The following is a 27,618-nucleotide window of genomic DNA, read 5'->3' as shown; positions in this document are numbered from 1 at the left end:
CCTGGCACCAACTGCAAAAGTTAATAGGTGACCTTCTTCCATTCATTACTGGAGTAGGACATTAAATAGGAATGACTCCAATACCAAATAAAATCTTGGATTGGTACCTGAAATCAACAATACCATAAAACAATAACAGCATCAGACAATGCTGGCAGTGAGGGTGTGGGGTACTGTGCTTTTAATCATTCCTGCATTTCATGGGAATGATCCTGAAACATAAAAGTAGAACTCCTGCCCTCATGATAGTATTTCATGGCTCTGTCCTTTTGGCCATACTGACTGACTCTGGGATTAACCCTAATTAGACTGATAATATTCCCTTCTTGAAATACTAGAGACTTAGGGTGAAGGATCTAACCCACTGAAATCCTTTACAGTTGAGTCATTTCACTGTCAGAGCTCTGGAGAGAAAGCATGAACTCCCCTCCCACCTTGCTACCTACCCTTGGAGGAAACGATTGAGAATTATGGTTGTTATCTATCTTCTCACATCTGTGGAACACTAATATTTCAGGGCTGTGTTAGGTGATCACTAAGCATTAGGTCATGTAAGCTTTTCAACAAACCTATGATGGAGCTGCACTTTTTCTGTGTATTATATATATGAGGAAACAGGTTTTGTGAGATTAAATAAATGGTTGCATTTCCCAATTCCATGTTGTACAAATCCAGAAACTATTTCTAAACCATTAAATTATGTTTTTCTTCAGCAAATGTTTATTAAATAACTTCTAATGACAGGTGAATTTAAGAGAATGGAAACATGCGCACCTACATGCTTGAAAATATTTCTTAACACTCTAAATTTTCATGAAAAACCACACAGTTCAAAAAAGTTATCATGTAGGTATTTAGGAAAAAATTGTCAATTTTACTCATCTAAACCTCTGATCTCCCTGTTTGTCTGGAACCTACGCATTTTTTTTTTTTTTTTTTTTTAGAGTTAAAGTTCTTTACTACATTCCTACTTTACCCTCACTGAGAGCTATTTTCTTAAATTCTAAACCATAAGACAGATTCCAAAAGTACACAAACCAATGTGAGAATAAAGCTTAGGTGAATGGTGAGAAATTAGATGCAGACATACATAACGATACCCTTCAGAGATGAACAAGGCAGTTTAACACTGCTGCAGCCCACCTGAAGCTGAAAAATAACAAGGTGTGCTCTTGTAAGATGTGATAGTCCGTATACTAAGTAGAGTTTGAATAGCTTACATGAGTTATTTAAAACTACATGCAATTAAGTGCAAAGTTAATACATCACTTAAGGCCAATGGAAACCTAAAATTAAAGCTTAGAGCTGTTTCCTTAGCATACTGGGACTTGAATGCAAGGAATGAAAGAGACACAATATGCTTTAGTTTTTGGTCACTGACATTCCCTAGCTATTGTGAAGGACATTAGTAAATGCAAATGATATCTGGTTAGTAGGATAATTTTCATAGCTATTTATACTATCATTCCAATTTCAGCCACAGTTTCTAATACTTGAAACATTTAGACAAGAAAATTATAAGCTTTCTTAAAAAGTATTAGAAAGTAATAGCAGAAGAAAATTAATCATCTTTAACCATTTGTTCATTCAGCAATAGCTAAATAATTAGAAAACCAAAAAAAGCAAGACATGAGGCAGTTGTAGAGTTTATGCAACATAGTTTGTACCTTAAATTGTGTCTGACACAATAACCACACATCTGGTTAAAAGAATCTATGGTGAAAAGCTAAATGTAATTCTTAACCTCATTTTTATAAAAGTAAGCTTACCATTTAGAAAATTTGTACATCCAAAGGTCAAAGCACAATACTGAGATTAGTCCTTTATCCCAATGAAAAAATCATGGTATAGTATAGTTATTATTATTCCCATTTGGCAGATTGGACTCTTGAAACAAAATAAGATTACTTGCTTTATCTCAGGATTACCAACTCAATATTCTAAACAAGTAAGAAAGGACCCAAATATTGGATATTTCATTTTGATTATTCCTGTTTGCACAATCTTGTTTATATGTTTGGCACGTATACTTAAATAAAGTTCTGGATTTTTTTTTTAAGTTTCATGAAAAAACAATTGAAAATAGCAAAAAAAAAAAAAGTAAGAAAATGTAGTGAAGAGGAAGGAAAAAGTTATAGGATGAGAGAATGAAAAGTCAACAGGTAATGAAGGACAACGGTTATAAAGTCCTATGTTAATAAAGTAAAAAAAAAAGTAATCGTTGCTTAGAGAGCAAGTAACTGATCAATAAACAATAATATGCCTTCATATTCTTGTTTGTTGGTCACAGAATTAAATGAGCTTAAACACCAACCAATACCATTCCTTATATTTTTATCACATCACATTTGACATTTATTGATTTTATATAAAAATTAAACAAAAAGTATAGATGAAAGATTCTGAGAAAACATTTTAGCATTACGTTAACCAAGGAAGTTTAAAACAATGATAATGTATTTAACAGAAAAAAAAATAAATGATCTCATTACAATCCAGCCACATTATCAAAGCGTTCAGGAGAAGATATAAAGAAATACGTTTTTTCTGTTTTCTCTGCACATCCTAGAATTAAGTTACTGTACAGCATGGATATACTTCTAGCTAAGTAGTTCTCAGAAAGGTAGAGGGTAGATGATCAGGGAAAAATAGTACCACCTCTCCCCCAAATAAAATATTTAGAAAATTATTAGCATCATGTTGGTTGTCACAATGACTGATGCTTGCTAAGAGAACTCAGGGCCTAAAGACCAGGGAGCCTATTCATTTATATAGGACATTCCTGAACAATGGAGAATCATCTCACCCCAAATTCCATAGCACCCCCATTGCGAGGCCTCAAAAGGGTGACAATTACCTGTTCCACTTAGGTACAAGTCTGTCAGTTGTTTTAAACATAGGATGATAACCCTGTCCAAATAGTAAGTTCCACATCTGCTTTCATTTCTATCAACTCAAACCTGACCTAGACCCATGCGCATACATATGTAGTGCTCAGTAGAAGTTTGCTAATGATTTTACATAAAAAATAGAAACAACAAAAAGTGATAGAGAGAGAACCCAGTTTGGCATTCAGGTGGGCTGTGAGAGTGTTATTCGTTTTGTTTTGTTTCGTTTGTTTTGTTTAGTTTAGCATATGTCAGAGAGTTGGTGGATTGTAGGTGTTAAAAAACATGCCTATGTCATTTAGGCAGTTGACAAAGTTGCCAGATTCTGTAACGTGACTTACAGTTGGCCACAGCCTGGCTGAAGAACTAAGGAGTATGAGCATATATCATGTAGATTAAAGTGGTGGCTGTGACATTTAGGAGTGAAATCTCTCTGTATTTGTTAAAGTAGACTACTTTAAGAAAAAGCTTATGTTATAGCTTTGCTTTACAGAGTTTTATTTTCTGATTATAAAAGTAATATGTGGCCGCCGAAAATAATTTAGCAAAATATAGAAAAGGTGAAACAAGAAAATCACCCTTAATTCTAGCATTCTAATGTTTCTAAAAGCCTTTTTTCTGTGTGGCTAGTTTTAAAACTGTGTAGAGAAGTTTTCTATGTCTGTTTTCAGAGTGTTATTATTCTTAAATGGGGTCACTATGGATCAATAAATCTTTGCTGAGATTTTAAAGTTTAGGGACTTTATCACATCAATTCATTTAGAGATGGTAAGAATTTGCAGTACTAAATTACATGAAGAAAATTCATAAATTGAAAAGTCTCAGAAATTCTCATTTTCCCTTTGGGTGAATTCCAAATGAGTGCGTGAGAAGTAGGGCTGCCATGCAGGAGTGTGCAAGTTTACACAACACAACTGGTAGGACTCCAGCCACACAGATTACTATGCAAATGATGCCCTTAGAGTTGTGCAGCCCAGGCAAATACAGCAACTTTGAAACAATGCTTGATAGGTATAGAATTGAAGAATGTTAATGTTCTTAAGAGAAATTACCTTAATTGCCTCTCATCACTGTATGTCCATTTTCGTATAGACAGCAGAAATCATTACACACACTCCTTCTTCCAGATTGGTGGAAGTCTAATATCAATTTTTTCCTGAAATTCAGTAAGAATGATTGAATACTTAGTGAGTGCTTCCTAACTGGAAGGGGTCAATCTAAAACATAATGTTTACAATTAATCTTCAGTGCAACTCTATAAGGTTATTACTATTATCACTTTATAGATGAAGAAATGGAGGCATATAAAAGATTAACTGAGCTATCTAACATAAGAGGAAATGAGAAAAGTATATGAATTATATAATACATGTAGAGCGCCTACAATTGTGCTTGGCAGATGATTACTACTAAATAAGAAGATAAGCATGATTATAGAGAGCTAATCTCAACATTTTATGTTAGTCAAGTATTGAAACCATCTTAAAGGATGACTTTAAACAAAATTTAATGCATAAGTTTATCTTAAAATTCATGGACAGTTTCTTGTTTGGAATTTGTAAGTTCCCATCCACTAACAACAGTAAAACCTGGTGAACTATATATATTAAAGGAATGCTGGAGTTTCTTCTGAGACCCTGGGAAATAGCACCAAACAAGAAGAATAGAATTTTAGTTCAAAATGACACACACTAGCTAGGGAAACAACCAAACTTGTAGAATCATCCTAAAAAAGAAGTGAAGATTATAATTATAGAAAGGAACTCTTTGACTCCTCACACTTGACCTTGAGATGTCTCCAGGCCTTTAGAAAGAACTAAATTTCATTTGGCAATTGTGATTTTCACTGAATTGTCATCTCACATAGTGATTGATTTCTTGCCTATAAATATCTTGGTTATTAAAGAGAAAGATGAGAGCATGTTGAAAAAGAAACAAAAATAAAAGTATTGAAAGGACAAATTACATATTCATAAATAAACACTGAAAATAATGGAATTTCCAAGAATACATAAAATATTAAAGAAAGAAAAATATAAGCGGAACAAGGCATTTTCTGGAAAAATTAAAAAGTTCTCTGTTAAAAGGAAGAAAAATAGTTTCATCAACCAACCAGGGAAGATAGATTTTAAAATTCATCAGAGTTGCTTGCCTTAGGGAAGTTTCTATGTACAAATCGAATTGGATGTCAAGCTGGGCTCCTGGGGGAATGCAATTAAAATTATAGAATCAGGGAGCATAACTACATGAGTAAAGCCTTGGTATATATTCTTTGGAGAGTGTAGTGCAGGCTCAGCCTTAACTTGTGTACAAATTGAAACCATTATGAGGTCTGGTCTTTGAAATACATGTAAACTGTATAATAAGTTATTATTTTTGCTGAAATATTAACCCCAAAGCAAAATGTACAACTCGATAATCAAATCATAACATTTCATTTGGCATCTATGTCCCTACATTATGCTAGAAAATTGGAATAAAACAGTCTTTGCCCTCAATGAGTTCAAAGACTGAGGGAAAAGGCACGTATAAAGCATGTTATTATTTAATTCTGCCCCCCTCGCCTCTAACAATTCAACAAAATATGAGCATCTGATTCAAATTAAGCCACATACACCTCCCCTCCTATAGACATAGCTAATCGGTTCAATAGTGAGGTCTTGACCCAAGCTGGACCTATAGTATCTTTCTGTAGAAGTGAGTATTGTATGACCAAAGATAATTAGGTTAATATCTCTTGGGAGGCTGAACCTATGATATATGAAATGCCAAAATGACAGAAAACAAGAGTTGGGATGAGCCAAAACATTTACCCTTATGAGATGGAAAGCTGCCCTGATGATGGTAAAGGACATTCTTTCCAGGGTATTCTGATCCCCACACATGGTGAGGGCTAAAGATCATGATTTTCCAGATGGGTTTGAGGTATAGGTTAGTTCTTTCCCTACCAGTCCATTGCTCTTCAGTTCCTCACCTTGCTTAGATGTGACTGGTTACCATCGTCTCACCTCTAGCCACGAAGTGTAAATGATGCAATTTGTAGTGCATCAACTGAATCTGTACTTGTCCTAGTCCATAGTCAAGTCCTCGGCCTGGCCCTGCTCCACCAGACTTTCAGAGAACACTGTTTAAAGGAAGCTACTTTGTATAAGTCAAGTTAGATGCCAAACTGTGCACTTGGAGGAATGTAATTAAACTCTCACATCAGGAAGACTATCTAAAGGATTTACTAAGCTGAGTGCATCCTAATTTTAATGTAGAAGGTTGTCAGAGATGGAGAACATGAACCAACACCATCCAGTATTAACTTTCCTCTTCTCATATTAAAATTCTCTCTCCAACACCAATAACTACAAGTGCAATTTCAGTCATCTGATGTTCAAAAACTGAGAGAATAAACTACCTTACACTTCTGGAGAGACCACAACTTCCTGGAGTATCTGGGGCTAGGAGACTGGGGAGGAAGATCTTTCGCCTAAATTATACCAAGTACAGGAAAGTTCTGTTGGAAGGAAGCTTGACTAGGAGTCAGAAGACCTAGGTTCTGTTTTGAATATAGTTCTTAACAGTCATGTAATCAGTGTTCTGATAAATAAAACAAGGTAAACTCACCAGCTATATCTTATTTTTATAATCGTATGAGAAAGATCAGTAATGACAGGGGATATAAGAGTGAAAAGCAACTAATTAATAGAATTCAAGAGACATCAGTAATCATATTCTCGATATGAAAGAAAGCTGGGTGTTAGCAAAAGAGACAAATGAAGCTGATAAGCAGAAAGAAGAGATGCAGTGCTCATGTCGCCATGTGATAAATATATACTAAGTGATCACATTTACCAGGGGCTCTTGTGGCATTTGGGACCATGTATGAAGGCTCCTGAAGCCCATCGCTACTGCCCTTCCTGAAACCTGGTCGTTTGGTTACTCCAGCATCATTCCAAAAATTTCTTTTTTTGTCATTTGTAACCAAAGATACCTAAATAATGCATTGAAAGGGTGAAGGTAAGGAAAGAAAGCTCTGCTCAGAAGGTGTAATTTCAGTGGCCGCGAAGAGCTTTCAGAAAGCACAGATTCAGGATTAAAGTTCCTAAAGTTTCTGATTCCTGGTAAAAACAAACAAACAAATAAACAAACAAACAAAACAATAACAACAACAACAACAAAAACTCTGGAAAGGAGCACGGGATGGGCCAGAAAACAGCTCAGAAGAGGGAACCATGTCGCAGAGCTCTGATGACCCCAAGAAATCTTACAGGCATTGTGACAGATTTTAGCAGAGAAACATGTTCAAATGAAATGCTGTAAGAACACCTATCTAAAATAGAAACAGATATTTCCTTAATACACATTCACTTATAAGTTCAAGTTGTTAACATTTATTTCTATTAAAATATATGATCAATGAAGATAATAAGTCTGTTTGAATAAAAACACATTTGATCATTTGATATTAAAGATATGGATAACAGTTTTAGGCATAAGTCAGCCTTTGCATTTGTGAAAAACAAATTACATATTTTCAACCGTTCCTCAGAACATAGATTAAAAATAATACATTATGTTTAATCTCCTCCATTTAGAATGACATCACAGGTACATAATTAGAATAGTTACCTCACATTAGCTAGCTCGTGTACTTACTAACATATTATATGTCTTAAGGGTAATGATAAAATTTACAATAAAATTTATTCAATTTACTTAAAATTTCATCAATATTTTATAAAGCAAATAAATGAGTTGACAGTCTAAAGTTCTGATTAAGAAAATGTCAATCAATATGTTTTTTAAAAACACAATAAGTTTCTAACTCAATTCGGGTTCATATTTTGTGAAAATGTACATAAATGTTCTTTGGTTTCAGCTGATTAAATTTGATTGTACAATCTGGAATGAAATTATCCTCACAAGACTGCTAACTTAGTTCACTATGATCAGTGTGGGAACCACTTCAGATTTTGAACTCCCCTAAGAAGGCTTTGAAACATAAATATAATACAACCACATTCAACTCTTAACTGAAGAGAGTAAATACTACAGTGATTTTCAAGGGCGTCAGTTACAGTTCTCCTTCCAAAGTACCTCATTCAAATCCCTTTTTTTCCTCTTTCTCTCTTCTTTCTTTTGCACCCTCCCACTCTTCCTTTATAGAGTTTTCCCCTACTTCATGGTAAAATTCCAAAGGACATAAAAATTCTGTGCATGAAAATGGAAGTACTTTGACTAATAAAGTTCTTTGTGTTCATTAGCCAATATTTATAGAGAACTTGCTATATAATCAATTTGAGCTTGGTGCTCTAGGGCTGTGTTGTCTAATATCTTAGCTATTAACTACAAGGAGCTATTTCAATTTCAATTTCAATTTAGTTCCTCAGATACCCTAGCCACATATTAAGTATTCAATAGTCACATATGGCTTGAGGCTATAGTATTGGACCATGCAGATATAAAACATTTCCATTGTCACAGAAACCTCTTTTGGAAAGCAATGCTTTAGGAGATACTAAAAGTATGAATCTCAGTTCTTACCCTTAAAGGCTTGTTTAAGAAAATAAGACTTATGTTCATGAACCAGTGAAGTCAGCAGTGTGTAGCTAAGTGAACAAGTTACCTGTTAAGACATAGTGGGCCTGACTCTAAGTGCTTTGAGACATGTCTCAATTTCATAGGTTAGAAATTAAGTGAAGGGAATTACAAAAGGAAAACAAAGGGGTAACTGAATGAACAAAACCACTCTGCCATTCTAAGACAGAGAAAGTGAGGAAGTTGGTCCTGATTAAGAATTTGATCAAATACCTATGAGCATAAAACTCAAGATTTCAACTGACTCTATGTGGAGGGCGCTAAAAAAGCAAACATCACAAAGGTATCCAGCTCAGCAGTAGGAAGATACATCTTGTGCCTGGCAGGCATCAAGTGGCAAAGTTGGGAATTAAGGAAGATGGCTCAACAGTGTTCCTTCATATCCTTGAGTACAAACTCCACTGTGAAAACTACCACCTTGGAAATTCAGGAATAGATAGGAAAATGTTTCTTTACATCTTTATGAGATTAGAGCCTGTTTAGAAATTACTATCTTTGAGAATCAACATTTGCCCCTGGGAAATGTGTATGTATTATGTCTAACTCAACAAGTATCTGTGGAAAAACTAATGGGTTAAAGAAGAATTTGTAACTCGCATGGATCCTGAGTTTCTGAAGGGTAGTAAATTTGAAGAGTCCATACCTCCCTTCGAATTTTGGGCAGAACTTGAAGAGCATAATGCTCCCTACCAAATGATCCTGCTGGTGTTTCCAGGACATTATTTTAGATGAACTTAGTCAGACATGGGGAAAACATTGTTGGGGCAGTGAGGGTGGATAGGAGATCAAAGTGCATTAAGCAGCCATAAAGGCTAGCCAGGATTGGAGATTTGTTTCTTCATTGATATTTTGTTATTTTAAATATCTCAAGTGGGGATTATACCACAATCTCCCAGTCTGGCTGGAGCCAGTTTACCCAATTAATAAAAGCCACACATAATTAGAAGCAATTTTACTTACAAATTTATGACAAATACAGATAAGTGCCTCTTATCCTGAAGTTAATTGGACCTAGAATTATTTCCTGAGATAATCTTAGCACCTGGAGATTGATTCTTTGACCTTGGAACAATTTTAGCTTCTAAATGGCTTGCTGAGTTACTATTAGACTGCCGAGTTAAATCTCAGTGTGACTGTTAATGAAGTGTTATCATTTGGTGCATTTAAAAAATAATGAGTATTGTCCCAGAGAAACTGTTCCAACATTACATCTGTGTCAGTTGATGCATATGAGTGGATATATACAGCACAATGCAAATGCCTTATAACTTGTAGGCAGGTTTCATCTCTGTCTGTTCTCTCTTCAGAAGTATCTCCATTTCTCCTAGGTTTCAGGTTTTCCCATGATCTACTCTCTGTACAAAATTGTGTGCTCACAGTAGATGCTAAGCGGCATCCTTATTTTAATCCACTTTTGTCTAACTCTAACAGATGAAAGTTTCAGTATGATTTGAAATCCCATGATGAAATAAACCAGGTAATTTAGAGAGAAATCGCCAGTTGTGTAAAAAACGAGGGTCTCTAAACCATTTAGAAGATAATATTTATAATATCCCCTACTACATTTGCATCATGCTTTATAATTTTAAAATTTTTTGATTTGCATTACACTACTGGACTGTCCCAAGGGCAAGCTTGAGGGTATATGTATTGCAATGGAAAGAGCATGGACTTTGGAATCAGACACGACTGGATTAGAATCTAAACTTTGGAAATTAATTGATGTATTACTTAACTAAAGCTAAGTTTTTCCTCTGGTTTAAAAAAAGAAGCCAATAAGGATGCCCAATTGATAGAGCTGCAAAGACTAAATGAGATACTATACGTGGAAACACCTGATACACAGTAGGAACTACATTTATACATTCTTTCTATTTTACAGTTAGCTCAGAGAATTCAGTTTATTGACTGATATCATACAAAAGAAAAGATCTAATTCAGATTTTTTCTTTTCAATAATTTTTTTGGTTTTATATTGATTATAAAATTATTCCCAAGTATTTTCTGTTAAATCATGGAGTGTGGTAGTTAGTTTGGTACTGTGTGAAAACAGGCTGAGATCCGAAAATTCATTTTGTGAACAGGACAGACTCATGGACATGGACAATGGACTAGTGGTTACCAGAGGGGAGCGAGGAGGGAGGAAATAAATAAATAAATAAATAAATAAATAAATAAATAAATAAAGCGTTACATGAAAAATTAAACAAATCAAATAAATAAAATAAAAAAAACCCTCAAAATTCGTTTTGCAATTGGCAATTTGAATATACAAATTTAACATTTGAGATTACTTCGAGATCACTTCATATCCGTGAAGTGATCTCAAAGTAATCTGTTATACATCAGAGGACGGTTTCGTATACCTACTGCTTTACGTTGGCAGCAGGAATCATAGCATACAAGAAGTACAAATTTAAATAAGTTTTCACATAGGAAGGTGATATGATTGATGTGCATTAAGTGAGACTAAGCACCAAAATATTAATTTGCTGATTTAAATTGATTAATTTACTGATCTATCAAAAGGGATGAATTTCAGTGGTGTCTTTTTAATTTACTTATTTAAATTTCTTGGGGTAACATTAGTTAATAAAATTATATAAGTTTCAGGTGTTGGGAAAATTGAAAAGCCACATGCAAAAGAATGAAACTAGACAGCTCAGACATAATACACGAAATTTAACTCAGTTGTGTGTTCATTATTTTTCACAGATTTTATGTGCAAGTGCTTTCTAAAATACAAACTAAGGTAATGGTATCATTTTTTTTCTAGTAAGAGTTATAGATTTACATAGTTTCCTTCAAGATTAAAATCATGTGTTTTCCCTGGTAGCCTTGGAGATATGAGCCACAGCTATGAAAGAGAAAAATTTCCTGGTTTACACAATAACAGAATCTGTGATCTTGACTTATTATCTGGATCCTCTAATAAACACATAAACTACCCATATAGGATACTAAGACAAATAAGGTCAAGAACACTATTATCTGAGAATCTGCTGTGTTCCAGGCACTTTTCTAAGACAATATCGATACACATTATTTATTTTATTTCTCACAATCATCTCATAAATCGGGCATTATTAACCCTACCTATGGAAAAGGCCAGGGAGGCTTGGCAAAGATGTATAATTTGCCCTTAGATAACTATTGTCAGACAACTAGCATGATTAGAGTCCAGATTTGTTTGGTTCTAAAGTTTAATCACTGCATAGACTTCCAGCCTCAGAAACGAAAATTCAAGGACCATGGAAATGATGCTGACACTCTAGTAACATGGAACTGCTATCATTCTCAGCACATGATAAGTTATTTCTTACCCCCCAGATTGTGCACAAGTTGCTCCCTCACTCTAGAGCGTTAATTCCCTTTTTTCTGCATACCACATACACCAGAACTAATTATACCCATCTTTGTCATTCTTTAAAATTCAATTCACATTATCTCCTCTCTCTCCAACACCCACTCCATTCTGGATAAAATGGGTCCCCTACATGCAGCATCTGCCCCTGTGCACCTTCTATCATGACACTCCCTGGCGAGCACAGCAGTTATTTCTTTCTTTTCATTTTCCTTCACTAGACTGTGAACAACTTGAATGTAAGAACGACATATCTGTGTATTTCTTAGACTTGCCCAGTATAGGGTACACAGTATATGCTTAATAAATGTGAACTAAACTAATTAAATGATACCGACAGACCTTGAATTTCTTCACATTACACTTTTCATTTAGAGAAGATGATGTTAATTTAAACAATAACGTAAATATAAAGATTATGCATTTCACAAACAACATGAACAAGAAGGGATAACAATAGCCATAACACTCTGTGATAGGTTTTTGACAAGAGGAGCTTTATAAGGTTAAATACAATTGAATTTGGCTGCTGATATATAGTTCAGCTATAAAGTAGTTATCACCAAGAACGTCAGAAAAACCTTTTCTTAATGTTATTGAGTAAAAATCTGTTATATCTGCAAGCTACCACAGATATTATCAAGATGTTTCTAATTTCAGGAAAAAAATCCCCTAAATATATGTCTATTTGCAAATTTCATTTGCAGAATGAAATAAATTTTAAATCACACAGTGTAATAATAAAGCAATGTATATATTAATACAAGTTTAGATCTGAATCTCATTTTCGAACAATGAAGGAAAAAATATTTAATAACTGTGGCTTGTTTAAAACACTTTAGTTTTTTAAATACAGTTACACTTTGGTATTTTTTTTATAGAGTTTAGTGTAATCTAAAATTATAGCGTAGAAGTTAATACACCCTTTGAGAAATGAGAAAAGGGAAATAGATATATAATTTCTAGTTTATGGACTACTGGAACAACTACAAAAAAAATCCACCTAAATGCCAACAGGCAACTTCAAGTGCAGAACAAGAAACTATTATAGAATAAAAAGATAAATGTATTTCCTGGTTGAATTATCAATAGGAAAGAAACACCAAAAATGTCAAAAATTAAAATATTAACAATATCAAAATATTTGGTTTCATCTATTTCGGTCCTTTGTATTTCTTCTTTATGTTGGTATTTTAATAATCTTTTAACCTTGATTTTACAAAGTTATTCACAAATTATGATTCTTGAACTGTACTATTTAAGCTGAATACTTATAAGATAATATCTATGCATTTTATTTCTAACATTAATTAATGCTTTGCTTTTACTATAAAGTCCCATTCGTCCAGCTATCAGACACAAGGATATGAGCATGGATTCAGAGCATTTAAAAAAAAAATGGTATCTGGTTTACAGGAAATTACCTGCTACAAGCACTTTGCTTCTTAAGAAAGCAGAACTCACGTTAGAGCCTATTGACTTGTATAAAAGATTAGATGACGATTTGGATGTGCTGCCTCCCAAACTAACAATGAATTGCTTCTAACAGCTAGGAAAACAGTCAAACATATAGATGAGTGCTCGTGCACTTGTATTTATATAATATATAATATTTAAATAATATATAACATAAAACATATTCAAATCTGCTTTTGAATACGTAACTTTGTTAATATATGCACATATAAAAAGTACAAATTTAAAACATCTAGAAAGCAAGCTCCCTCCTGCTTCATCTTATCCATCTCTCATCTGCCTTCAACATGCCTAATTAAGTTCCAGCCACGGTGTGACATATTCTCTGAGACGTCTAGTCCATGTTGCTGCCTCTCGAGCTCCAGAAATGTATGATTTACACAATCGGATACTTTTCGCATGACAGCCTCTTTTCTAATATCATTTAATATTTAATATTTAGCATTTGCTTCTGTACATGAACCTATCTTAGGCTTTAATTCTTTCTTATATGTATCTCATGTCTCCATTATAAGACTATATTAATATTATGAATAATAACCCTATCGTACTTTTTGTCACCTCATAATATTTTCTGTGGTGCTAGAATTACTAATTGCCAAAAAAAACATGGTCTTTATAATGTAGTTTTTATCATAATAGAAGAGCTAATACTACATATAGGTATACAAAGTTTTACCTGGTTGGATCATATTTGGATGAGTAAGATGCCTTTTAAAGTCCCCATCAAAATCTCTTTGGATAAGCTGTGCATTTCCAGTAAGTCTTTAAAATACACAAACAATATAATGCAGTATCAATTTAGAAATATCTGTGATAAAAATGATAAAATCTAATTTTTTTCTAAACATATTTTTGTTGTCTTATATAAGCCTTTTAAATTCATGCTTTAAAATAGCAAGTTTTTATGATATCGATTTTTATAAAAGAACCCAGTACTTCTTTTAAAGCCTAAAACAGATTCTTCTCAATTGGATATCTTTTTCATTCTAAACATATTTAAAAAATCAAGACTCTTAATATCCTCAATCTAATACTTAAAACTCTACTTACTTCGAATTTAAATACTCCCCTAAAGTATAATTCCCACTGTAGATCACTGTCACTTAGCTTTTAGTAAAGACTATAATAGGTATGGCCAGGAAAGACATCTCTGAGAATGTGACATTTGAACTGACACCTGAATAATGACAAAGAGTCATTCATATGGAGATCTTTGAAAAGACTATGCCAGAGAGAAAAGATAAGTCCTGTGGCAGGTAAAAGTTAATATGTTCATGGAACTGAAAAGCCAGCCAGAGAGACTGAAGCTTAGTGAATAAGCAGGAGCACAGTCTATAGTAGAGAAGTAAGGGACAGATAATGTAGACTTCCTGTGGAATCACTGTCCCTAACCTTGTGAGTTAAGTTCATGACAAATGATGCTTAGGCCTCTGGCTGAATTTCAGTACAGGATGGCCAGAATATACCTTTAGTGAGGATTTTTGACAGAACTTACAATGCCATGTTAGCAAAAGTAGCATTATTTTAAGGAGACTGCATCACTCTCTGAAAATGACTTTCCATTTCAGTGTCCTGACAAGACAGGCTGCTTAGAAACTGTGGGGATACAGAATGAGGTTTAGAAATATGGAAGCAAAAATGAGTTAAAAGGCCTGGTTTTAAAGGCAGCCTCCCTCTCCTCCTAACTATGCAAATGAAAACTAAATATGTTGTCAGTTTTCATTTTCTGACCTTGAAAAGGGGGTTAATGATATATTTCACATAATTCTATGCAAAATAAATTTGAAAATAAGAATAAATATGTAATTTTCCTGGAGAATTTGAATTTACAAAAAGAGACTCTTAAGGAATTAGAAGATTGAAACAGACTGATTCCCACAGATCATTTGACGGACAGTAGTAACTCACCCAAATCACAAGGCTCTCAGGTGGCTTAAGAGAGAAATTTTCCCAAACCTTCAAAAAGCCAATAAATTGCAATGTTATTTAGATTGCTTCAAAGAATAGTAAGAAAAACTTCCAAACACTTTTTGTGTAAAGTGGATATAACTTTAATTAATTCTAAAATGTGATCATGTTAAACAGAAAAGGAAACTACAGACTAATATCACTTATGCTTATCAATAAAAAAATTATAAGTGTAATACTAGAAAATAATATAACAGCACTTAAGAAAAACAGTAAATCTAGAAATAGCAAGATTAATTCTAAGAATGCAAGGATGATTCAATATTAAGTAATCTATGAAATTAATCATATTATAGATGAGAAAGAAAAAAATTCCTTGATCATCTCAACAGATGTGAAGTCATTTGACAAGGTTCAGTAGAAGCCCTTGATAAAAATGCTTAATAAACCAAAAATATACAGATTCTTCTTTAATATGATACTTACTTAATCCAAAAGTCAACACCTTTACTGGCAAATACCAGAGATATCTCCACTAAAGTCATTAATAAAACATGAGTATACCCTCTCAGTACATTGGTAATTACTGGATAATAAAATCTGACAACAGAAAAGCACTACAGCCTAGAAAATTAGAAATGGAAAATTAAAACTCAGTATATGCAAAAAGTGTACTGGAATAAAACATCCACAAAAAATTAAACTGCTACATAAAATAAGGTACTTTAGTAAGGTAGTAGTATACAAAATATACAAAAAATATGATTTAATATATTAGTATAATTCTTTAAATGATGTTAAAATCATTATTACAAACTATTAGAAGATATAATTGAAAAAATCTTATATGTGATAGCAAGAGAAAAGATAAGGTATCTAAAAATAAACAAGAAATATGAAAGACCTGTATGAATGACTTTAAATCATTTTTGAATGCTACAAAACAAAATCTGAGTAAATACATTCAATGCAATAAAATGAGATCCCAATAAAAATATAGGGTAATCTCAATGAATTACCCAAGTTTTTTTTTTAGTCGAACTGATTCTAAAGTTTTGAGAAAATAAATAAATATGGATTTTAAAAAGGCTGGAAAAGGACAATGAGAGAGCCATCATATTATATATTAAAACATATAATATCCCTTCTATATTTAACAGAATATGATAAAGGAACAGAATAACAATTCATAAAATAGATCACAATAGATTTGAGAGTTCAGTATATGATGAAAGACTGAACCTCAAATCAAGGAGGAAATAATGTTTTAATCAATAAATCATGTTGGCACAATTGGATAGCTGATAGCCTTCTAAAAAATCCTGAACCACACTAAACACCAGCACAAATTCCCAGTGGAGTAAACATATAAATATTAAAAACTGATTTGAAATATAAAACCACATATGTATTATGAATTAACTAATTTATATCTTTGGGGTGGTAAAAGACTTTCAAAATATGACCCGAAATCCATATGCTATAAAAGAGATTTATGTTTGATACATAACAAAAATTTCTGCATGGCAAAACATAAAAGTAAAGTCAAGAGGTAAGTCAAATAGGAAAAAAAAATTGTAGTTCATATCCAAACAGTAACTAGTTTCTACGATATAAAAAGAACTCAGAAATTAGTTCATAGAAGACTAACTGACCAACAGAAAAAGACTAAGAAGAACAGAGAATTCATAGAAAAGTAAGTACAAAGACATAAGATATAAAAAGTATTCATTCTCACTTATTAAAAAAGAAATGCTAAAAAAAACTATACTGTGGTACTATTTTCCATCTACTAGATAGGCAAAAATTCAAAAGTTTACTGATGCACTTATATGAAAAGGCTATGGTCTATAAGTACTTTAATACTTTACTGGTGGGGACACTAAGTGCACCATATGAAAGGAAATTTGGTAATATCTACCAAAATGCAAAGGCCTATTCCCTTTGGCCCCACAGTTTCATATGTAGAAATTTATCCTATAAGGTCTATGGCCATGCCATCCTGAGCAAGCCCGATCCCGTCTGATTTTTGAAGCTAAGCAGGGTCAGGCCTGGTTAGTACTTGGATAAGAGACCACCTAGGAAGATCAGGTGCTGTAGGTGTAAGAAATAAAAATAAAAAATAAGGGATTGTAAACTGACAAGCTTCTTGCAATCTGTGAGATCAACCAAGGGTTGCCTCGCAAAAAAAAAAAAAAAAAAAAATTACGCTACAAATATACATACACATGTTTAAATGTACGATGGCACTCTTCATCATATTGTTAGCAATAACAAAAGATAGAGGAAAACTGTTGATCTTGATCTGGTTAAATATATCTTAGTGAAATGATAAAATAGCACAGTATGCAGTTGAGCCTCAGGTGAGAGACCTCAACACCACCCAACAGTCTTGCAGAGGACCCAGCTAAACCGTGCTCAAAATTTCTGACCCATAGAAACTGTGAAAGGATAACAAATGTGCATGGCTTAATTATAATACCGTTAGGCAGAAATAGAAATGAATATAAAGAGCTTTATGAACCATAAAACTATACTCACTCCTCTACCCATTTTCTCAGCATCTTACATGTACTTATGAGCTTCCTGGATTTTATCGATGAAGGGATCTGGATCAGAGGTCTGAGCCAGGCAGGGGTTGGCTGGGCATTATTACTCAAGGCGATAGTTGGAAGAAGTAAGATGACTTTCCGACAGTCCAGTTTTCTTCATGTTGGAAAAAAAAAACCAAAACAAACTTGTATAGTATTTTTTACAACTTTGAAAGGCTGCCTCCTATCCCAGGTCAAGTCTACTTCTCTATATACACGCTAGCTAAAAAAAGCCTCCTGTCACTCCCGGAGTCCTCCCACTTTTTGTCACTTTCCCTCTCTATTTCTTTTGGAATCGTCAAGAGGAATTAATTGACAATTTAAAGCAGAACTGAAACTGGAAGCCCCTCCCACGATGTCACGTTTTGTCTTTGTTCCGAAAATAGCTTTATTTCATTCTTATTCTTGAATGATCATGATGCCGTTTATAAAAATTTAGGTTGTGTTATTTTTTCTCAGTATTTTGAAGATATTAATACACTATTTCTTGGCTTTATTGTTGCTTGAAAAATCAGCCATATGAAAATTATCATCCTTTATAGGTCAAGTGCCCTCTTACACCCTTTATCCCCACCCCAGGTGTTTTTAAGATCTTCTCTTTGCCGTCGATGTTTTACAGTTGGAAAATGAAATATCTAGTGTGGATTTCCTTTAATTATTATGCTTGGCACTATGAACTTGTCTTCTATCTGAAGAACGAGATTTTGCATTGATTCTGGAAAATTCTGAGCCACTAACTTTTCAAATGTTTCTTCTTTGACCATTGTTATCTCTCCTTCTGAAACTATAATTAAATGTATATTAGACCTTATTATTTCTTCTCATTTTATTTTTATATTTTCCATTTGCGTATCTTACTGTCCTGGATTCTGAGTAGTGTCCTTTAGGTTTATTTTTAGTGCATTAATTCTTTCTTCATTTCAGATTCATTTGCTAGGCAACTCATCTACTGAGTCACCAATAGCAATCATTATTATTTTTTCCTTTTTCAGATTGTATTGTTATTAAAATTTCCTGGGTTTTTAACAATCTCTTTTTTATTTATCACACTTTTAAATGTCCATTTCGATTTCTTAAAAGAAAAAAAATACTTTTATTTTCTGTATTAGTAATTTAAATTTATATACATATAGGTTTTTGAGATTGATTCTATTTTTTAATCATGTTCTTTGGAATTGTTATTATTTTTTTTTATACTTGGGCTTACTATGCCCTTTCCCAGGAAGGATTTGCATTATCTTTTGCCAGTCACCTGGGATCAATCTTTAAACTATTAGCCCATGATGACTTTTATAGCACAGACATTTAAAATTTTTCTCATCCACCTAGAGTCAAAATAAAACAAGCACTGCCTTTCACTGCCTTGTGCTTTACCATTGGTTTCCATTGGGAATATCTTGGTTTTATACGCTAGTCTCTGATCTGTACAAGGTCTTGTTTCTCCTCTTTGGGGCAAGGCTTGATTACATCCAAGCTCTGGACGACCAGGAACCTACAGGTGTTACTAGAATAGTAACATTGACCATCCCCTTCCTCTCCAGATTTGAGTGTTCTTGTTGAACTTCTGGAGTCACTCTTTCTTTTTCTGCCAAATCTGTAATGTATTTAAAAACATTTTTAATGAATTTTATTCAGAAGTATTCACCTTTGATACTAGAAATTCTTCCCACATATCTTATAATTGCCAGAAGAACATATGTGTGTTGTTAAAAGAAAAACTGAGGCATATTAAAAATTTTAAGAGTTACCTTAGCATTTGCTGATTCCAATAAAGTAGTGCCAAACTGGAAGTGGTTAGAAGCCCTCCTGCTACGGGGAAACTCACACAGAGGAAGTGCAGAAGCAAAGAAAGGAAATGATCTGATTGGCTATAGATTAAAGTTTAGTTGACTGTGATTGGGTATCCTTAGCATTTTGATTTTGTAGCCTGGAGAAATTTACCTGGTTAGATTTTGGTTTGCTTAGAGCCACATCAAGATAATGGCCTTCTTGTTTAACTAATGTAATTTTGTGTATAATTAAATTCATATATTAGTTAACTCTTCCTTCATAAAATACTTATTGAGAAACCACTATGTGTCAAATAGCTTAATAGGCAATAATACATATAAAGTGGATAGAGAATCTCTGGAGCTTATTGCATAGTATGTGAGATAGATAAGTAAATGATAATAACAATTTGATGCGACAAATAATAGGGTACAAGCAATGCACGATGTCCTAAGACTGCATAAGAAGGGCACTGATCCAGAGTTCGAAAGTTAGTTAAGACAGGTTTGCCAAAGAAACTGATATCTAACAAGGGAATCTTCAAGAAAAGAGCATGCGTTTGCCTGGAGAATAAAGGCATGAGAAAAAATATTTTTCAGGTATTTGGAACAACATGTTTCCTTTAAAACTTTTTCCTATTTTTTAGCTTTCTTTCACTACTATCCTAACAAAATGTCTCTTCTCACTTTTGGATGAACCTCTTATGAGATCTATGTGTTACTTTTTCCTTGAAAAAGATAGGAAAGCAAACAAAATTAGAAAAAAGATGTAGCTACCACTCTCTTGTTATCTAATAGCATTTAATTTCACTTGTCCTATTTTTTTGCCAAATCCTACTGTTATCCTTTGACTTGATCAAACTGTCCTGTGGAGGAGTAATTTAGCAATTAAAAAAAATATATGTAAAAAGTTTTGAGACATAAAATAAGCAGCTACCTCAGATGGGAAAAAAAAAAAGCGCACTTTAAAAAATAAAAATAAATTTAAGAGGGTATCATGTTTAACAAAATGTCAGACAGAGAAAGACAAATACCATATGATCTCATTTATATGTGGAATCTAAAGAACATTATCAACAAACAAAAAAGAACAGAACAGACCATAGATAAAGAGAACAAACTGGTCATTGCCAGATGGCAGGGGAGTTGAAGGGCTGGGTGGAGAAGGTGAAGGGAATAAGAAGTACAAATTGGTATTTATAAAATAGTCATGGGGATGCAAAGTATAGCATAAGGAATATAGTCAATAATATTGTAATAACCATGTATAGTGCCAGGTGGGTACTAGACTAATTGGGGGGATCACTTTGTAAATTATATAAATGTCTAACCACTATGCTGCATATCTGAAACTACTATAAAATAATATTAAATGTCAACTCTAATTGGAGAAAAGATGGTGATTTTAGCATTCTCAAAATAAGAAGCAGCTGCTATCAAGCCACAAAAAGACATGGAGGAACTTTAAATGCATCTTACTAAATGAAAGAAGCCAATCTGAAAAGGCTACATACTGTATAATTCCAACCTTATGACATCTTGGAAAAGACAAAAGCATGAAGACAATAAAAGATTACAGGTTGCTAGAGGTTGGAGTGGGAAAGATATGAATAGGCAGAGCACAAAAGACTTCGGGGGCCATAAAACTAATCTACATGATATAATGATGACTATATTGCATTATACATTTATTCAAACCCATAGAATGTACAATACCAGGAGTGAATCCTAAGGTAAACGATGGACTTTGAGTGATTATGATGTATGTGTCCATGTAGGTTTATGCTTGGTAAAACAGGTACCATTCTGGTCAGGGATGTTGATAATGAAGGGCAGCTACGCATATGTGGAGTAGGGGGTACATAGGAAATATCTGTATCTCTATCTCAAATCTGTTGTAAAACTAAAAATACTCTGAAATGTAACCGGAGTTTAGCAGGAAAGAAGGAAAGCATAATTGTGTTACCTCAAAGTTTACAACCTAATAGGCCTTTGAAACTGAAGTCTAGAGAAGTGTGAATACTTTACTCTTCTTCATATTAAAGAAAAATTGCTTTATTTATTTTTTTAAAAAAAATTCATAGGTCTTCAAGAGAAGGTTAACATTTGGAGGTGTAAGACTGGATAGAAAAGGGAAATTTTTGACATATTCAAGTGTAAGGCTTTTAAAAAATTTGAACAGTAATCAGGACTTTTTATTTCTCTTATTTTCTAAACTTCTTTTAGAGTTAGAAGGAAAGAATAAAATAAATTACTTCATTTTTAAGCTTATAAATCTTATTTTATGCTGAAGCCAAATTATATTGGATTTGTACAAAATTTAATAAATATCAAGTTTTGATTTTTTTTATTGGTATAAATAAAAAATTGAAGTAATAGTGAGTGGAGATAATGGGCAACTAGTTTAAAACCTGAGTGGGCAGCAAAATGAGAGATGTGTTAGAAAGAAATGTAGAAAGCAAACTATCTGATTAGCTTTTCCCTAGGCCTGCCTGATGCAGGGCACAGAGGGTCATACTTAAAATTAATGGAAGTTTGTTAAATTCAGTTTCCATTTAAGAAGCAGTTTGGTATTATAAAGAATCAGATAGTACTTGTGGAAAGTGCACGAGCCTTGAAATCACTCAAAAGAATTTAAATCCCAAATTTTCATTTACCAACTGGGTGACTTTGGAAAAGGAGCTTAAGTTGTTTGAATAAGAGTTAATTATTTATAAAAAAGTGACTATAATGCCTACTGAGAAGATCGTTGAAGCTATTAATTGAATATATATGTAAAATAATTGGCACATAACATGTATTGAATAAATTGTCTGCAAAATACTAGATCGGAGTCTGAATCTAATGCCTATCTGCTTCTGACACACGTCTCAACACACGATCATTGCTTTTGGGATTATGTGCGAATACCATTGAGTGATTCAGATATGAGATTCAGAATCTCTCTGATCAAAGTTCTCACCGAGTGGATATTTCCATAGGTTTTTCACACATCTGACTCTCTCCTGGTGATTCTACATTAATGAAGTGCTCGCATGCTTAATGACGCAATTCCCCCTTCAGCTTTTGACCATTTAAAGAAAATGTTATTTTGAGATCTAGGGAACTCAACTCTGCTCTAACCACAAAAGCACTGTGAAGATCACAAAAGTCTGCAAAAGAGCAGGACCAGTGCCGATGAATATATTTCTAAGCACTGATGAGCAAGCAGACTTAAGTGTTTTCTTTTTTTTTTTTTTTTCAATGGTGACATTGGTTAATGAATCAAGTAAGTTTCAGGTGCACAATTCAACAGTACAATGCAATACATATATGTGTATATATACATATATACATACATATATATACACATATATATAGTGCTATGTAGTTTTGAACAATCCACAATTTAGGAGTCACCATTAAGAATAGAAACAATAGGAATTTGGATTTATATTTTCGTGTGCCACCTAAATAGAGCTTCTTTTTTTTTCAATGGAATAGATTTGGCATCGGATATTGTAATTATGAATCTCTAGTTCAGCATTACAAGTATTTGAAACGGTATGTTTGGATCCATTAAAAAGAATTAACATTTCCATATACTTTTATTAAAACATTGTTAATAATATTTTTTAATATCTATATAGAAAAAAATGCTTATTTAGATTTTTTAAATTGGATAAATATATCCCTCGTTTTTTTGTATTTCTTAGAAGCCACAGTTTACCACGTTATACTTACATGTTCACATTCATTGCATTGACTAAGAAAGAAAAGGTAAAGGATTATGGTATTTGTTAGTTAATTTGTGCTCTTCCAGCCTGCTCTAAGTAGTTGGCCCAAAGCACAGAGAAACGCTGCTGAGTCCTGCATAAATCGTAGCTTCACTGGTATCTTTTTTCTTGTCCAGATAAAGGACTGCTGAAGGCAGTGAGGAATCAGATCTCTCAATACATTCTGATCAGTGTCTCACACACGGAAGAAGCTTAGTAAACATTAGATTAATATAAACATGAATGAATGAATGAATGAATGAATGAAGCAGATTTAAACCTGTTATTTAAATATCTATGGCACCTTTCTGAAAGTATTATTCTTATAAATGTGAAAACAGTGAAAATTTAGAATCATCAGAAAACTGATGTTTCATTCAGCTGCATTATCAAATAAAATTAAGTTTACTACTTATAATTATATGTTTTTACATGGGAATATTTATAAAATGTATTATATATGACTTAGACTGGGAGTCATCCATGTAAACATCAGTGCTGTCTTGTGCTATCGTTAATACGATGAGGTTCTCAGGGCTGATCACGCTGACAGTATTTAAACAGCCATGGAAAGTCAGGAGTTAAGATTTCTCACCACTGGTTTAGATTTTATTTTTGTTTTCTCCTTCACTCTCAGGCTGGAAGCACTTACTTTTTATTGCACAGAGAAATCTATCTCTAGAAGCTTTCATTTGTTCTTTTATTATTTATTACATTTCATGTTTTCGGACTTTATAACCAGATCATTTAGCACTTAGATTCACGGGTACGATATCATGGGTATTCCTTGGAATAAAGTGCATGAACTCTTTGCCATCTTTTGGTGTCTCCCAGGTCCTTTTGCTCATTTTTTTCCCGAGTCCTTGGCCACTCTAGACAGTTGGTTTGCCAGACTAATCAACAATAATTTAGGTTTGCCAAAGTCACGCCATAAAGGTGCTGCTAACAAGCAAGCAGGTCTTAATCACTGGCCTCTTTTTTTTTCTAGACCAGATTCCTCTTTTTAAATCAACAATAATGTCTCTTTCTTCTAAGCCTATCCAAATTAGTCTATCTGACCTCTCACAGCAAGTTTCCAAAACACTAACTTCTCAAATATGTTGTTATAATGTGAGTTTGGAGCTCACATTACAGTGCTCCACACGACATGCATTTGTGGGAAAAAAATAAACAACAACAATGAAAAAAAAACAAAGATAACAACTAATGCGGTAATAGCTCCCTGAGCGTGACAGCTTGCAACCTCTTTGAAAACTGAGTTTCATTATTGCCTTTTTATAAATTAGGAAACTGAGGGTCAGAGAAGCTAAGTATTTTGCCCAAAGTCAAATAGTTAGAAAGCAATGAAATCAGTATAAATACTGAATCAGATCGAAGCTGGAACTATGACTGACATTTCCTTAAACTCAGAAAATATGGGCCCTGAGTAGTCAATTCCATATTTGAGAAAATGAGATACCTGCTCTGCGGGAAACACTTTCTGTGAGACCTACACCTTAAGCAGCTGTCACTATGAACAAGAAATAGCACAAAATATATTCCTTACCTTGGCACTGAAGCGGCTAAAACTCAGAAAATTACACTTCTGAAGAATTTTTGTTATTTCTCGGACAACACTACTGTGCTTCTCAAGGCAAGCGGAGAACAATCAGGATGTTGTTGCAATAGCAACATCTGCTGGTTATTGCGTAGAATTACACAAACCAAGAGCTGAAGACTTTTCCAAGTTGACCACCGTCTTTAAATGAGTTGGTGGAGTTTTATTTACAGGCTACGGTAAGCACAGTAATGGGTCGTGAATACTGGGAACACACAGGGTGTGAGTGGGGGGAATCAGTGGGTTACTGAAGAAATACAAGGTATGACTGTTGATTTAGAGAGGGGATGCCTCTTGCACAGACATAAAAAGTAAATCAATGAAACTTAGGACCCAAAGACCTAAAGGAAAATAAAAAAACAAATGACTATGTAAAAAGATGAAACTTCCAGATGACAATGATTAACACAGTACACAAAGAACATTCTAATAGTCAGAATGGACGAGCAGTGGTTTTCGGGTTACACGCCACCTCTTCTTAGCTTTCTACCCAGCAGTAATCCACTCACCCAATATGTATTCATTATATGCGCATTCGACAAACATTATTAAGCACCTTCTATGTGCTAAGATTTGTTCTATGGACTGGAAATACAATAGTGATAAAAACGAGTCCTTTCCCTAACGGAGTTTACATTCCAGATTGGGGTGGGTGGGAGGAGGAAAAGAAAAATCGAGTAAGTAAATCGACATCAGGTGATGGATGGCAAGTGGTGTAAAGATAAGCAAATAAGGTGAGAAGGGTACTAATATACACAGGTGATCAGGAAAGCTCTCTCGGGAGGCACATTCGACAGAGATGGAAGGAAGTACAGGGGTAGCGGTGAGCCACGCAGCGGAGAGGAGTGTTCTAGGCCGCGAGAACACCAAGTGCGAAGGCCCTGAAGCACGGTGAGCCCGGCTGACGGGAGGAGTGTCAAGGAAGCTCATGTTCGTGAGACGAACCGAATGAAAGAAGCGATGGGACGTGACAGCGGACTCACAACGAGGGGCCGGGCTCTGGGGCCGTTAGGTCAGGATAAGAAGTTGGCCTTTCCTCTGGATGAGAAAGGGAACCATCAGAGGCCTTTGAGAAACGTAAAGGCTGCGAGAAGGGAAGCCACAAGCCACAGTAGGAACAGGTTCTGACATGCAGGAATACATTCAGCTGTTATTCTTGGTAAGGAGAGGAACACCTCCTAGCTGTTGTGATCCGGAGCCAGTAGCCCATCCCAGCCATCTTTCCTGAACATTCTCCCCTTTGTTAGGTTTCCTGGAAGGTTAAGGGGCATAATTTTTCACCTGATCTGTTATGATTCATCTGTAGATCTTAGAAAAGTTAACTTGGATCGTTGCCTGACTCAGAATTCCGGCATGCATCGTTATCTCAATATTACCAGGCTGAGCACTTTGCTTTTCATAGGAATATATGCTCATATTTTTATTCTTTTGCCCTATTAAAGCAAAGAAAAAAATCATGGACCATTGTAGGTTATGAACCAGCATGATGTACAGAAGATAAATGCTCAACAGAGACTAGAAGAAGATAGTTCAGATCGTACCAGACTTTTCTATTAAATTTCTGCAGAAATGCATGCCTCATGGGCATCTTATATCCTATACACCTAAAATTGAACTATTGAAGTTGAAATAGAGAAAATTTATTGCGTAATATAAATAAATATCCCACATAACTCAATGGAAAGAACATGAAATCTGATGAAAACAGACCTAGTTGAAGATGCTGGAGAGGCCAAAGATTATGTGACTATACACAAGTTTCTTAATCTCTCTGAAATTTAATTTCCTCATTTAAAGATAGGATATTTAAAAGGGGGAGGGACCCCTTTCACAGGGTTGAAAAAAATTAATGAACTAGTATACATAAAACAAATGTTAATTAGCAAAAATTAAACAAATTTTAAACCTCCTGCACCCGACTACATTTAAACTTATGTGACCTAATAAAATCTTAGATTTCACAGATTAATGACTTTTTAAAAAGAATAATATAAATTAAATAAAAGACTTTTTCTCTTATAATACTGAAATACCACTGGCTTTGGACTAATTTTAGTAAGAACAGACCTAAAAGAAAATTCAGTGATAAAGTGAATATCAACCTGGTCTTTATTAGCTGAACTCCTGCTGTGGCACTGCTTTCCTGGGTGGAGTTGTCACAGGTGTCTTCTGCACCCACAGCCCTGCTAAAGCATGTAGGACTCTCTGGGTAGGAAGAGAATGATGGGCCATGTGGGCACTATAGGACCAGCTGTTCTTTCCCTTCATTTGTCTCCAGTCGAGGACTTGGCCAATAGGCAAGCCATGACCACTGGACAAGTGAATGAATACCCCTCCAGGTGATTCTAGCACCCAAGCATTAAGAACCCCCAATTCTGAGTCTTCCCAACTGAGGTCAAAGACATCATGGAGCAGAGAAGGGTCATCCCTCTAATCTTATTGTGTCCTAAGTTCCTTTCCCACAGAATACATGAATATAATAAAACAGTTGTTTTGAGCCAGTAAGACACCTAGACCAGTAAGCTTTATTGGGTGGCATTTCATCTATGCATTGAGGAATAGCACAGAGTTAACGTTAATAAGTAAGAAACCGAAAAAGTTAATTTATTGGCATCTATAGAGGAGGACATTTACAATGTGTTCCTTGTTAAGCAATGATAACAATATCATTGTTATAACAT

At 34.1% G+C, this 27,618-nt stretch overlaps 1 long non-coding RNA gene across 1 annotated transcript in view; it reads right to left on the bottom strand.

The window, feature by feature from the left end:
• The window catches only part of LOC107512199, a 49,220-nt gene extending 24,260 nt beyond the window's left edge, over positions 1-24,960 (bottom strand). Inside the window, exons 1-2 of the long non-coding RNA XR_001597215.2 lie at positions 24,887-24,960; positions 3,941-4,044 (exon numbers count right to left, since the gene is read on the bottom strand). This is a non-coding gene — a long non-coding RNA (uncharacterized LOC107512199). The remainder of the gene's footprint in view (positions 1-3,940; positions 4,045-24,886) is intronic.
• Positions 24,961-27,618: the final 2,658 nt, after the last annotated feature.

This window comes from Rousettus aegyptiacus, unplaced genomic scaffold, assembly GCF_014176215.1.
Source record: "Rousettus aegyptiacus isolate mRouAeg1 unplaced genomic scaffold, mRouAeg1.p scaffold_m13_p_15, whole genome shotgun sequence".
Lineage (NCBI taxonomy): Eukaryota > Metazoa > Chordata > Mammalia > Chiroptera > Pteropodidae > Rousettus > Rousettus aegyptiacus.
The sequence above is the reverse complement of the archived record's forward strand: the minus strand, read 5'-3'. Positions and strand labels throughout refer to the sequence as shown.